Source organism: Canis lupus, chromosome 1 (assembly GCF_003254725.2).
Source record: "Canis lupus dingo isolate Sandy chromosome 1, ASM325472v2, whole genome shotgun sequence".
NCBI classification, from domain to species: domain Eukaryota; kingdom Metazoa; phylum Chordata; class Mammalia; order Carnivora; family Canidae; genus Canis; species Canis lupus.
This window is the reverse complement of record NC_064243.1, coordinates 64,305,286-64,319,335: the sequence shown is the minus strand read 5'-3', so window position 1 is coordinate 64,319,335 and position 14,050 is coordinate 64,305,286. Positions and strand designations below refer to the sequence as shown.

The following is a 14,050-nucleotide window of genomic DNA, read 5'->3' as shown; positions in this document are numbered from 1 at the left end:
TGCTAGCCCAGACTCCTGGTTTTATTTAAGAAGCCCACTGCCTTTGAAAATACACAGGGTCTTTTCAATAGCAAAAGATCAAATGATGTTAATCAGGCAGTGGGGTCTAATCCTTTAATGCAGCTGTCTCTTTACATTATAAACATTCCAGCTATATAAGCTGGAACGATTTTTATCTTAGCTTGTCTTTCTTTCCTCTTCCTCCCTGCCCCCCCACCTCTGTCTTTCTCTGTTTCTCTGTCTCTAAATCCTAACTTTGCCGCGGTACAGGACATGCTTTACCCTACCTGCTTTCTAACCCCCCTCGAGGAACAATCGGTTGTGCCTTAGAACGAAGGCAGGCGAGAAGGTGGGGCATTAAGCACCTCCACCTCTCCGTCTCTATCCATGTTCCCCGTGCTCTCGGTTGGTCACTGGAGACGATGCTCTCTGGGGAAGATCGCATCTGCGGGGCACGACCCTAAGCTCAGGCCTCCCCCTGCACATCACCTCTCTTCTTTCTCAGCTGTTGGTTTGGCCTGATGGGTCCAGTTGCACTTTGCACACGTGTGGATGCCTTTGCAGCTGCCACCGACCGTGTTTTTTGAGCCCATTGCTTCCTTCAGGAATGCGATAATCATAGTTTGAATTCTGTGGCATGCTTTAGCCGGAAGAAGTGATCACGGTGGGAGGGAAGAGGACAGTTTTCTTCAGATATTTGATCTGACCTCCTGCTGAAGCGGGACTGGACTTCCACAGATATCAAACCCTCAGAGCAGCAATTCTTCAATGAGGGTGTGATGGTAAGTCGAGTCGTTTAGGGACCCCTTTCTCTGCTGAGATGCTGAGGATTACCAGCCTGCAGGGACACTCACTTGCTAGGACATCAACCACATACTGACTTCGCCAGGGGCTGATTGTATCTAGCGCCACTGCTGTCCATAGGAGCATGACCCATTTCTTAGGAATATTAGGATGCAAAAAATTGAGATCTGTCAAATGGGACTAAACATCCCACAAGATCAGCTAAACTATATATATTTTTCCTATCGTTTTATTCCTAAGGCCTCACAGGGCCTGACATGTGGCAGATGCTCCAAAATGCTCTTTGAAGTATTGTTTTATTTTATGAATTAAAAAGAAATGACTTTAGGAAGCAAATTTCATTTTAATAGAAGTGGAATGATCTAATAAGAAGCACCGTCCAAGGCGGGCCGTCAGGAGAGACAGTGAGTTCTCCATCTATGGAGGAATTCAAGCACAAGCTGGGGACTCTGATACATCGGCTGGATAGTCGACCGGGCCTGGGAAGCCAACAGAGCGGCAGCCAACTTGGCTCCAAGGCCAAGGGAAAAAAATTCCAAGCCTTCTTTCGTGACCACAAAGAGATTCATTACTTGAAAGGTATAAAAAGACGCATCCTGTAAAATCATCCGTTCAAACCAGGGGACCAAATCCTTGTGCCTTGTTTTCTGGGAGTTCTGTGTTGATGTTGAACCACAGCTTATTAAATCCTAAGTTTTTAATTTCTGTTTACAGTACTCCCAGATTTTTTTTTTTTTTTTTAAACTAAGAAACCATTCGTACCTTTGAAAGTCTCCACGAATTTGGCCTTCTCCTCTAGAGCCCCGTAGGAAGCTGATGCACGGAAGCCCAAAGCGGCAGCCTACGGGTCCGAAAAACCCAACTGCTTCTACCTGCAGAATCAAAAGCTCAGCGCACCTCTTGCTCACACTCCTTCCGAAGCCAACGGTTCAAATTAGCTTTAAGGGCGACCCCCAGGAGAGTACAACCATTTCTCGAAACACCAGAAGGTTCTAGGGATTTCTCTCCCTCCCCCCAACCCTCTGCCTTCTTCCTTCTCCTTTTCACCCTTTCTTCTTCTCTTCCTGCTGAATGGAGTTTGCCATCCGAGGGATGCATCCCGCCCTCATTAATGCGGAACATCTGCCGCCCATCAGAGGCAAGTAGCCGAGTAGCAGGAGGGGCAGGAGGGGCAGGCCTGGGCCCAGCCCGCAGGTGGCCGTGGTGATCTCCTGGAGAAGAGCGCCACCTCTCATCGGGGACCTGTGCGGCTGCCCTCGGGCCGGAGTCTGACGACCTATCCCCGGACCAGTGGCTCTGTCTGTCCACCAGCCTTTCCCTGTTTGCACAGCATCTGATGACTTTGTCCACCAACAGCGGCGGAGTCCCTGACACTGTGCATCCCATCCTGCCTGCCTTAGGGAGAGCGCATAGGAGGTGGGTGCTCTGGAAACAAAGCCTGGGCTCCCTCTGTCCCTATGTTCTGTCCCCATCTGTGAATCCCCATTTAAGGGCCATGGGTGGGGTGCCTGGGATCCCTGGGTGGCTCAGTGGTTTAGCGCCTGCCTTCAGCCCAGGGTGTGATCCTCGAGACCTGGGATCGGGTCCCATGTCGGGCTCCCTGCAGGGAGACTGCTTCTCCCTCTGCCTGTGTCTCTGCCTCTCTGTCTCTGTCTCTCTCTCTCTCTCATTAATAAGTAAATAAAATCTTAAAAAAAAGTAATAAGGTCCATGGGTACCTGCCTCTGCAGCGCACGTACTACAACTGGAGCAATACAGGATGAGCGTCTCCCCTGTGCAAGGATGACATGCAAATTCGTGAAGCGTCCCATCTTTTTAGGAAGTGCCTAGAATGTCTCAATTAAAGAATATATTTTAAAAAAATTTAAAGATTTTATTTATTCATGAGACACACACACACACACACACACACACACACACACAGAGGCAGAGACACAGGCAGAGGGAGAAGCAGGCTCCATGCAAGGAGCCTGATTCGGGACTCGATCCTAGGACTCCAGGATCACGCCCTGGGCCAAAGGCAGGCGCCAAAGTGCTGGGCCACCCAGAGATCCCCCCAAATTTTTTTTAAAAGAATATATTCTCTTGGTTCTGCTATGATGGCCCCAGACAGTGTTAACTTCCTCTTTTTTTTTTTTTTTTTTTTCCTATTGTGGGTTTTGATTGTTTTGTTTTTGCCCCCGCCAGAAATTGGTTTTATGTGATGTGCCCAGGTCTTAGGTTCCTGGGAACCTATGGAAAAAAATTCCCTAAAACATCACAAATTTCCATAAGACATCAAACATAATAAAAAGCAATGGAAAATGTGTCACCTGTGTCTCAGTCTGGACTGGTCTTAAAAAATTCTGGATCTTCTGAATAAAACAAATAACCAAATGTTAAATTCAGATTAAGAAATGTTCCTCAGCATGATGGGGATCTTAGAGGTCTTCTGGGGTCCTCCTGTTACACATGGGGACCCCGGGGTCCAGAGCGGTGCAGTGACTCCGTCTTACACTTGCCCTGTTACTCCACACCCACTGACGACCATCCTAGGGCCCTTTCTTTGGGGCCACTCTTCCCCCACTTGGGTTCACAGAAGTTTGCAGCTTAGAGGGTACTGGAAAGATTGGGACTGTATAAACACTGACAGCCTAAGATATTAGGCTGCATTTGAACAGATTTCTTACCTCTATGCATCCACTGTGTTCTGTTTGTGTTGATAAAGTACAGATCTCTCTTTGACACGCAAAAAAACACAGGTGTTGATTCTCAATAGTCATGTAGATCACTGCGTGTATCTCTAAAATCGTTCATGTAAAATATTTGAAAAAAAAGCATTTTAGATTCTTCTTCTTTTTACAGCAAGTTGTAAGTAGGTATAAAAACAGATGCCTTTATGTGTTATTTGATGTTCATACGGTTCTTCCTAAATAACATGCTTGATTTTTAACAGAAGTTCTTGGAGATGATGTATTCTGAACGCCAGTGGTAGACTGGTGGTGTAATACATTATTTGCTATAAAGCGGTGCTGCCATTGCAGGAGAAAGGCAATGGGCTAATGGGCAATGGACTCTGGGTTTGAGTCCAGTGTCTGCCGCTTAGCTGCTCTGAGACCTAACCCAGGTTACTACACTCTCTGGTGGAGGCATAACCCGAAAATTCTTTGAAATTTATAAATCGAATTTAAGTGAGAATTACCATGGCTGGGGCGCCTGGGTGGCTCAGCAGTTGGGCGTCTGCCTTGGGCTCAGGTCATGACCCCGGGGTCCTGGGATCCAGTCCTGCATCGGGCTCCCAGGCAGGGAGCCTGCTTCTCCCTCTGCCTGTGTCTCTGCCTCTCTCTCTGGGTCTCTCAGGAATACATAAAAGAAATCTTTTTCTAAAAAAAAAAAAAAAAAAGTATTACTCTCTGGTGAATTTGCACAACCTACCTAAGCTCGACGTCCTGAGGGAATACTGATTAATGCACATCTTACGGGGTTGTGTTAAGATTAAATGCAGTGACATATCCAAGGTCCCAGGTGGGATGCTCAGCTCCCCAGCAAATAAACCTCCATTTATTTTAGTATGAGAAGATTCCTGGCTCTTGCTGTTCTTATGGTTCTATGGGATAGATAACCTGGAATATTTGGGTGTATAAACCCTCAAAACATTTTACCTAGGTCTCTGTCACCTATACATAGAGCTGTAGCTGAGACTTCACCTCCAAGGACATGGAGCAAATTCGAGTGTCATGAACAAACAAAAAAACAACAAAGAACAAAACCCACAGTTAACAATAAGGATTCACAAGTTTGAGAGCTGAACCCAAGAATAACTGCTCTTTATTCTGACCTTATCACTCCTGTCTTCAGAACTACTCCAAGCTAAGAATCAACTTCAGGATGTCTTCTTGACTCTACACCTGGAAAGTGTTCCCAATAATCTCACACCCTTTTTAAATATACAGTCTTACAAATGTCATATATATGTGTCCTTTTTTTCATTCTCATCACAGATATAACTTGCTCTTTTTCCTTTATTTTTGCTTTTACTTCTTTCCCCCTTTATTTTTACTCCATATCCTCTTTTAGATCATGAACTTCACAAAGGCTGAGCTCCTGTTTGGTTTTTCCCCCCACTATACCCCATGTGCAAGTTCTGTAAATGCTCCAAAGACCAGTAATGCCCTGACATTGCATCAACTTGCTTTCACCCTGCTCCTCTTTACCTCCTTGTTGCAGGTATGTCCTTGGGAAGTTTGCTGGAGCTCTCTGAACCTTAGCTTCTTTGTTCATAAAATGAAGACAACCTTGCAAAGTTGCAGTGAGACTTTTAAATACTATCTGGAGGGTTGCCCAGGTGGCTCAGTGGTTGAGCATCTGCCTTCAGCTCAGGGCGTGACCCTCGGGTCCCGGGATCGAGTCTGACATGGGGCTCCTTGCATGGAGCCCGCTTCTCCCTCTGCCTGTGTCTCTGCCTCTCTCTCTGCATCTCTCATGGATAAATAAAATCTTTATAAAAAAAATAAAAATAAACAACTAAACAAATAAATAATATCTTGAAAGCCCTTAGCACATAATAAGCCTCCAATATCAGGTCACTATCAGTGTTTCTGTAGGTTTTCTACTAGCATGATGGTCACCACCATCATTGAGGCCATCAACTCTGTACCTCAGATTCCCAAGAACCAAAGAAAAACACGGGAAAGGAGATAGGAAAAGCCAGGGAAGCGTGGGGAGAGCAGAAAGTTGACACTCAGTGGAAACTAGCGAGTACAGGGCAGTGGTTCCCAGATCCAGAAAGAACCAGAAAGAACACTGGTGGGATGGTGCCCCCTTGTGCCCATCCTCTGAGACTACAGGTGACACCTGTGGCAGGCGGGGAGTCCTGGCCAAAGGCACCTGCAACAAGCTCTCCTTGGGTCCACCCGGAGGCTGGGGACGGGCCGCCGTCCCCCGTGCCCCCAACAAGGAGGTGTGCACCCCGGTCTGCTCAACAGCCCTTGGCCAGGTGGCTGCTTGAGGCCCTCTGTGCTTGCAGAGCAGCTCAATGGCTCCTAGGCGGCGATGAACGGGCTGATCCCGAAGCAGCAGAGGACACGCCACGATGCTCTGAGACTTGCAAGTTGAACCGAGTCCTCGGCCTGCACGGAGAAATTTTTTTTTCCTCTTCTCAAAATCAGGAAGAAAATGGTCACCATTGGTGGAAGCCTAAAGAAAGACAGATTATCGGGGAGTGCAGGCACCGCCGAGGATCCCCAAGCTGGAACGGGGTGGAGGCGTCGGGCGGTGCAGACGCGGGGTCCCGCATCCCTGGGACACAGCAAGTCCCGAGCCACCACCCTTCTGGCCTTCGTTCGCCCGTCTCGGGTGGGATCTGGGAGGACAAGCTGATCCCAGCCCCAGGGGGAACCCGGGTGCCCCAGGACCGGGCCGCAGGTCCTGCAACCTCGAGGCCAGGTCGGCCGTGGCTCAGCATCTTGGACCCGGAGGCGCTGGGAGGATGTGACGGCCGGGCTGCCGTCTTTCGGCAGGACACCCCCCTGCCGGACCCCGTCGGCCTGCTGGCTGGACGAGCCGAGAGATGCTTGGATGGGTGCTCCCCGGGGACGGCGGGCCTGGCAGCAAGGGAGCCCCCGGGGCACGCACGGGCCCACCGCTGCCCCGGAGCCACGCTGCCACCTGCCTCCAGCACAGGCCGTGCGGCCCAGAGAGCCTGCGGGGACTGAGAGGGCACCGGGCCAGGCTGGGAAGCGCTGGCCAGGCTCAGGCCCGGGCCCCCCGAGTCACGCCTCGAGCTCCTGGCCTGGGCCACTCTGCTACAGATTGGGGAACAGGTCCTTAAAACAAGTCATTGGTTTGGTAGCCTGCAAACAGCCTCGCTACCCCGGGCTCCCCCCTCGCCTCCCCAGCTACACCGTATCCCCCCCCCCGGGAACCCCTCCGTCCGGTGTCCCCATCCTCAGAAAACCAACCGACAACCGGCTCGGGAGCTCAGGCCCGAGCTGCTGCAGTCGGAGAATGTCCAAGCTCGAGCCGGACGCAGAGGACGAGGCAGGGGCAACACAGCGGCTGAAGGTCCCGGTGGAGCCGTGGAAAGCTCCGGTCCCTGAAGACGGACGTCGGTGGAGACCTGCAGCCTCCCGGGAGGACCGGCGGGAGGAACCGTTTGCTCCGACCGTGGAGAGCAGAACAACACGGGGATGTCGTCCTTGGCCACACAGAGACCACCCCCCCCAACCTGCTCGCCACCCTGGGGACTGCAGAGGTGACTGTCACGCCTTGTAGTGGCCAGTGGCTTGGAGCCACGCTGGAAGAAGGCTGAAGAAGGCACATCCCCCGGCCACGTCAGGGCCACCCTGCGGCCACCACAGGCCGCTTCAGCAGGAAGCCTTCAGGGCCTGTGGTTCCGGGGCAAGCAGCCCACCCCGACGTCTTTGTGGCAACTGCTACCCTGGGCCATGGGCCAGAGAAGTGGCAAAGCAGGAACAAAGCCCAACCTCCTCCTGAATCAACGTTCCTTCTATGACGTTCCTTCGCTCCCACACCTTCCAGGCATGAGCTGGGTCCTGGCTCTGCTTTTGCCAGGTCATCTCAAGGGTCAACACCTTTAATGCCCTTTAATGCCCCTGTCCGTCCAGGGCCACGCTTGGGAGCTTTCCTATGCTACAAAGAAAGAAAGAAAGAAAGAAAGAGGGGTTACATGTAAAACTTTTTTTTTTTTTTTTACTCGTTTTAATATAAACATACCATCGGTTCTCTGCTACTGGAAAAGGAATAAGGAATTTGTTTGTAAGCATTTTCTCCTTGGCCACATAGGCCATGGCTCCCTAACCTCAGCACTCGTGACCCTTGGTGCTGGGAGCCTGGCCTGTGCTTGTAGAATCTAGCAGCAGTCCTGGCCTCTGCCCACTACATGCCACCCCCACTCTGTGACAACCAAAAAAAGTCTCCCAACTTGGCCATGTGTTCCCTTGAGGCCAAATCACCCCGAGGCTTGGCATCCCTGGTAACGATCAACTATTAACTCCCTTTAATCCGTAAAGATACAGCAAGCAGAAGCAGTGTTTCCTCTCTGAATATCTCTAGGGGGGAAAAAAAAACAAAAAACCTTGGATTTTGGTGTCTCTGCTCTTTGTCAGCTCCTAACGCGTCCTTATGATTGTTGTCAGGGAGAATTTTCTCAATCGATCTGTCACCATCCGTTCTCTTCCCCAGTATTTTACCTAAATAACGGTTTGCGGAAGCTGCTTCACGCCTAGGCTCTCACTTATCCGCACGGTGATGGGAAGCAGGGACCGATGGCCTGCTGCGGGGGGGGGGGGGCAGCGGATGTCCCAGGGGGACAGAGACACAGAGGGCAACAGTCCGCAGCCACTGTTCACTGGCTACGAGCCTTAGGCCAGTTGCTCAGCTCGTGCACAGTGCGGTGCTCTCATCGGCAACGTGGGACTTGTCTCGGAGAGAGGCCGAGAGGACTGAAACGGGGAGAGCTCTGCTGCACACACGTCACTCGCGGAGGCCTGGCCCACGGCAGCTTGTGCCGAACACCCAGACCGGAGTGTCGTGTGCTGCTGCTACACCAAAGCAATGTCTTCACTCTGCCCTTTAAGGGTCTGATCGCCAGAAACATCCTCAGAGCTGACCCAGTTTGGCAGACAATTTCAGGATATTCACGGATTTGCCTCAAGTGTGCACTGAGCCCGAGGAAGAGTCTACCAACTTCATCTCTCCTTCTAACTGACTTGGGCACATGGTGCCAAATAGTTTTCCTTGCCCATGGCTTAAAATGGGCAACCCTTCTGCAGGAGCAAATTGATGCCTATTTCCCCCCAGTGCTACAGATTGGCCAACAGGTCCTTAAAACAAGTCGTTGGTTTGGTAGCGTGCAAACAGCCTAGCCAATTTCCCTTCAAAAAAAATAAATAAAAAAGAAGAAAGAAAGAAAGAAAGAAAGAAAGAAAGAAAGAAAGAAAGAAAGAAAGAAAGAAAGAAAGAAAGAGTAAAAGGGTAATTGGTAAAAAGGGGTGGTCAAGGTCATCCAACATGATTAGTCGCTCTATCGGTTTCCTATCCCTGCTATAACGCATCACCACAAACCTAGAACACTGAATCCAACACCAATTCATTATCTAACAGCTCCGGAGGTCACAAGTTCAAAACAGGCCTCACGGGGCTAAAATAAAGGTGTTGGCCAGGCTGCGTTCTTTTCTGGAATCTAATGGTCCTGCCTTTTCTGAGTTGTAGAGATTGCCCAGGCTGCTGGGCTCATGACCTCCTCCCATCTTCAAAGCCAGCGATGGCCAAGTAGACTCTCACAGGGCATTGCTCCAGTACTTAATCTTCTGTCTCTCCCACGTTCAAGGACCCTTGTGACTACATTCGGCCCGTCTGGATAATCCAATATGACCCCCCATGTCAGATCTAGCTGCTTAACAAACTGGATTCCAACTGCTGCTATTCCCCTTATGCCGTGTAATTCGCAGGCTCCGGGCATCAGCGGACAGACATCCCTGGGAGGCCACTCGTCCATGTGCTATAGTCACTTCCTTCCTGGTAGTTTTGATGACAGGGAAAGAACAAGCCCTGTTACAGGTCCTGATCAATCTTTGGAGTTTAGAAAAGCAAAACGTTGACAGTACTTTTTGAATTGTCATAACCGTTTATTTTTGGATACTGAAAGCCCCTCAAAAATCCATTATCTGATCGCTGGGTGTTATATAAGACGGACGAATCGCTGACCTCTACCTCTGAAACCAGTAATCCATTATGTTAATTAATTGAGTTTAAGTAAAATCTTAAAATATTTTAAAAAACCCATCATCATCTCTCAAATAGGGCCTCTCAGAAACTACACATCTGCGGGTTCATCATTTCTCATCACCTTAATGTCTTCTAACTCCTGAAAACTTTGGCAGCTGGAGACATTCCTTTAGCTCACTACACAAGGCATAGAGAACTGCCCTGTATTTTGTAAAGCACATTGCACACACCAGGAGAGCAAGCCATGAAGACTAAATAAAGCTGGCACGAATGGGGAAATCAAGGCACCACTGGCCAAAGAAGGGACAAGGCCACTGGGAAAGAGACTATACAGGTTGCACCGTACATTTACCACCTGGCTTGCCGTGCCATCTCTAGAATGTTCCTCATTACATCCTTCTGCAAGTCAAACACCCTCATCTTTCTTATTCCTCTGGACCTTGCGTTTGTCTTTGTTCTCCTCCGGGGGACCTGACGGGTTGGTCTCCGATCCTTCCTTCACTTAGCACCACCTAGCACCATAAAAACAGCTTCTCGTTCCTCATCCTAACCACTTTCAATACACGCCCCACTGGCCTTGGCATTCATTTGGTGCTTCGTCATATTTACTCCTGGTGCCTCACTCTCCAAAACAAGAATCTTATGCCCTCACTCTTCATGACCATGCAGTGCCTTCTCCTCCATTCGCAGATATTCTGGTTTCCTCTCCTCCAAGAAGCATGGTAAGATTGCACACCACAGCCCCACTTTAGAGTCAGATATGGTGGGGTTGCTTATTTTGGCCGATGACATGTGGAAGGGTGCTCTGTCACGTCCAGGGACAGGCTTCAAGAGGCTTGACGGCACTCTCCCCCACCCCCAGTCTCTACCATAGAGGAGCACGCAGCGCTCCCCAGCTTCCTGGATGAGTTACAGCAGCACCCCCAGGGCTCAACAGCAGGGCTAGATATTTAGCAAGTGAGAAACAAGCCTCTGAGGTGACAAAGGGCTGCAATACAGAAGCTTCATGTTACTACAACGTAACCCAGTTACTATTTCAGTGAGAAAATAGAAGCAACCAGAAGACACCTCTACAACCCCCAGACCGCATCTGCCATTAATTAGTCCCTATATACGCTCCTTCCTCCTGTACTACTGGGTAAATTCTCCGCATTCCTAAAGCTAATCTTTCAAGTTGTACACTGGACTGCATCCTCTTTTATCTACTCAAGGCCATATTCCAGCATCTCTCTCCTTTGTCTCTCACATCATCAGGTTTTTACTCGTTACCAGATTACCTCTGTCAGTAAATACACATACTACAATATCTCCTTTCTTAAGAAATTTCTTTTGGGATGCCTGGGTGGCTCAGTGGTTGAGCGTCTGCCTTCAGCTCAGGGTGTGATCCTGGAGTCCTGGGATCGAGTCCCACGTCGGGCTCCCTGCATGGAGCCTGCTTCTCCCTCTGCCTGTGCCTCTGCCCCCCTCTCTCTCTCTTTCATAAATGAATAAATTTTTTAAAAATTTTTAAAAAAAAGAAAAATAATTCTTTTTTTAAGACCCACGTCTCCTCTCGTAGCTCCATTCTATTTGAAGTGAGTCACAATACTCACTCCTGTTTTCTCTGGAATGATCTCTAGGTAGGATACTGCGTGCCCTTCTATATCGACGCTACCCTCATCACCAGCACAAATGACACTGAATTTGCTAAGTCTAGTCATCAAATCTCAATCCTCTGTGACATAACATTGACTTGGTTGACCACTTGGCGGGGGGCGGGGGGGCAACTTTATCTTCAGAGACTGGGTCTTGTCTGTGTCAGCTCTTCATTTATCGCAAGTTCACTGTAGGAATTTTGTAAGCCAACAGCATATGGGATGATAGTTCTTAATAACCCAATAAAGAGGGACACCTGGGTGGTTCAGTGGTTGGACATTTGCCTTTGGCTCAGGTCATGATCCTGGGGTCCCGGGATGGAGTCCCACCTGTGCTCCCTGCAGGGAGCCTACCTCTCCCTCTGCCTGTGTCTCTGCCTTGCTCTCTGGGTCTCTCATGAATAATAAAATCTTAAAAAAAAAAAAAAAAGCCCAATAAAGAAACAGCATACTCCAAACCAATGATAGGTTGGTTAATCACACTATTGTGAAGATGAAAGAAATAAAGCCCAAATTTACCTGAAGTGTCCCTTTATACCAGCTGATACTCAGGACAGCCGGTTTCCTCAACCAAGCGCTGATGTCCGCTGTTGCTAGAGCGTGTTGCTAGGGAACAATGAAGCCCCTATTGATGGGCAAGAGGGTCTCCTTGACCTGCCACTTGGCTCAGGTTTTGCTACTGAATGGCTATTGCCACTGAGGCTCACAATTGTCCAAACAGCAGCAGGAGCTAATTGCTCCACGATCTTTAAGAGCTGGTGAGATCAGCAAAGAAAATCACCTTGCCTAGGCCAAGTGCTCTCCGAGGGTCCTTGCAGTCTCTTGGTGTTTATGGTCTCAGTGGCCACGTGCTGCAGTAGCTTCTTTGTATGTTTTTACTGAGAAGCTCTCAGGCAGCCCCTCCGCAGCCGAGCTCTGAGGGCTTATACACAACTGCAGATGAGATGACAATATCCTGTCTCTGCTTACTTTATTCTTTTTTTTTTTTTTAAGATTTTATTTGTTTATTCATGAGAGAGAGAGAGAGAGAGACAGAGAGACAGGCAGAGGGAGAGGCAGGCTCCATGCAGGGAGGACATGGGACTCAATCCCCTGGTCTCCAGGATCAGGCCCTGGACTGAAGGTGGCACTAAACCCCTGAGCCACCGGGCTGCCCTTACTTCATTCTTAACCAAAACAACATCACTCTTAAAAAAAAAAAAATTCATTTTTGTCATAAACAAGTTGATTTGAAAAATCATAACAAACAACACGCGACAACCATAGTTCTTCCTTCTCGAGGTATTTTCGCCACTGGGCTCCCAGAACACAGTGATCCCTTAGTCTTCTCCCTACCTCACTCACTGCTTCTTTTTTTCTTGTTCTTTAAAGATCTCATTTATTTATTCATGAGAGATACACAGAGAGAGGCAGAGGGAGAAGCAGGCTCCCCAGGGGGGCCTCGATCCCAGGACCCTGGGGTCACGCCCGGAGCTGAAGGCAGATGCCCAACCACTGGACCACCCAGGAGCCCCCCTCACTGACTGCTTCTTCTCCATCTCCCGAACTCTGGATGTTGGGTGACCCCAGTTACCAAACTTTGATTCCTCACAACTCACTCTTCTTGCAGTTTTCTCCCGATCGCTAAATAGCAACCCCATCCTTCCAGTTGGGCAGGCCAAACTCTGTGGGGTCATCCTCTTTCTCTCATGCTCCCTGTCCAATCTGTCACAAATCTCATTAGTCCCACCTTGGAGTCGTGCACAAAACTAACAACCCCTCGCCCCGGGCTCTACTACCACTGCGGCCCAAGCCCAAAGCATCTCCTCGGGAACTGGGTCAGTAGTCTCCTAAGGGCCTCCCTCCTCCTCCCTGCCCCAGTAGTCCGCCCTCATCATTACCCGCCCCCACCCTGGGCCTTCCGGGCCTTCTGTGAGCACCTCCACTGCACGCAGACTCCCCACTAGGCCTGGAGCCCTCTGTGGGGCTCGACCCCAGGACCCCGGGATCATACCCCGAGCCCAAGGGAGTCACTCCCAGGTGCCCCCTGACCAGCATCTGGGGTGAGGGGACCTGGCGCCGGAGATGTTAGGGAGGCTGAGGGTTCAGGGCAGCTGGGGCCCGGCCCGGGGACCCTCCTAACTTGCTTCTCCTGCCCAAGTACTTCCTCGGGCCCCTCGTCCCATCCTCCCGCATCAGGCATCAGACCTGAGCCTGCAGGCCCCCAGCCCTCCTCCTGCTCCCCCCTCGCCTGCCCCCCCCCAATGCAATCCCTGTAGACTCCGAGGGTCCAGCTGTGCGAGACCCGCCAGGGACGGTGCCGCGCCGGAGGGCAGCCACGGAGGCAGGAAGGGGGAATGGGCTTTCCTAGAAGGGTCAGGGAGCCGCCTGGTTTGGCCCTGGGAAGCAGGGGAAGCAGGGGAGAGAGAAGAGGGACGAGGGGGGAGGAGTCAGGAAGGGGAGGGAGCAGGGAGGAGGAGGAGGGGGAGGAGAGATCAGGGAGGAGGGGAGAGGAGGGAGGGAGGAGGAGAGAGACGAGGGAGGGGGAGGAGTCAGGAAGGGGGGTGGAGGGAGGAGGAGGAGAGAGGAGGAGGAGTCATAAGAGGGAAGGATGAGGGGGAGGAGAGAGAGGAGGGGGAGGAGTCAGGAGGGGAAGAGAAAGACGGGGAGGGAGGAGGAGGAGAGGGAGGAGACGGAGGGAGGAGGGGAGAGGAAGGAGGGAGGAGACGGAGGGAGGGGGAGGAGTCAGGAAGGGGAGGGAAGAGGAAGGAGGAGAGAGAGGAGGGGGAGGAGAAAGGAGGGGGAGGAGTCAGGAGGGGAGGGTGGAGGGAGGAGGAGGAGAGAGGAGGGGGAGGAGTCATAAGGGGGGAGGAGTCAGGAGGGGAAGAGAAAGACTGGGAGGGAGG

The 14,050-nt window shown here is 50.7% G+C and overlaps 1 long non-coding RNA gene and 1 other non-coding gene across 6 annotated transcripts in view; one reads left to right on the top strand and one right to left on the bottom strand.

Moving 5' to 3' along the window:
• The window catches only part of LOC112644525 (uncharacterized), a 40,387-nt gene extending 29,194 nt beyond the window's left edge, over window positions 1–11,193 (bottom strand). For 3 of the 5 annotated variants that reach the window (XR_007413404.1, XR_007413407.1, XR_007413412.1), the window contains exons 1-8: window positions 11,124–11,193; window positions 6,744–7,434; window positions 5,671–5,979; window positions 3,986–4,166; window positions 3,474–3,586; window positions 3,117–3,158; window positions 2,523–2,630; window positions 1,567–1,676 (exon numbers count right to left, since the gene is read on the bottom strand). This is a non-coding gene — a long non-coding RNA (uncharacterized LOC112644525). Of the gene's footprint in view, window positions 1–1,566; window positions 1,677–2,522; window positions 2,640–3,116; window positions 3,159–3,473; window positions 3,587–3,985; window positions 4,167–5,670; window positions 5,980–6,743; window positions 7,435–11,123 lie in introns of all 5 variants that reach the window. The other 2 variants (XR_007413406.1, XR_007413405.1) reach the window with 2 other exon arrangements.
• Window positions 2,519–2,621, top strand: LOC112645710 (U6 spliceosomal RNA). Its single transcript, XR_003127207.1, has one exon. It is a non-coding gene; the product is annotated as a U6 spliceosomal RNA (small nuclear RNA).
• Window positions 11,194–14,050: the final 2,857 nt, after the last annotated feature.